Genomic DNA, 205 nt, shown 5'->3' on the forward strand with positions numbered 1-205 from the left:
CCACCCCCCCACCCCACGGACGGAGGACTGCCTCTGCCCTCCTGCTCCTCTGGGGCTCACAGCCCCACCCCCAAGAGTGACAGCAGCCCTCCACTCTGGACATGGACCGGGTGAGGGTGGGCAGCTCTTGGCATCAAGGGGAGCTGTAGAACTGCTGCTGAACTCCCTCCACCCCATCTCCGTCACCTGCCCTGCTGTCTCCTCT

The 205-nt window shown here is 65.9% G+C and overlaps 1 protein-coding gene across 1 annotated transcript in view; it reads left to right on the top strand.

Annotated features, from left to right (window-relative positions):
• The window catches only part of TCF25 (transcription factor 25 (basic helix-loop-helix)), a 19,960-nt gene that overhangs the window by 11,953 nt on the left and 7,802 nt on the right, over positions 1-205 (top strand). The window lies entirely within an intron of this gene.

Source organism: Gekko japonicus, unplaced genomic scaffold (assembly GCF_001447785.1).
Source record: "Gekko japonicus isolate JY-2015 unplaced genomic scaffold, Gekko_japonicus_V1.1 scaffold386, whole genome shotgun sequence".
NCBI classification, from domain to species: Eukaryota; Metazoa; Chordata; class Lepidosauria; order Squamata; family Gekkonidae; genus Gekko; species Gekko japonicus.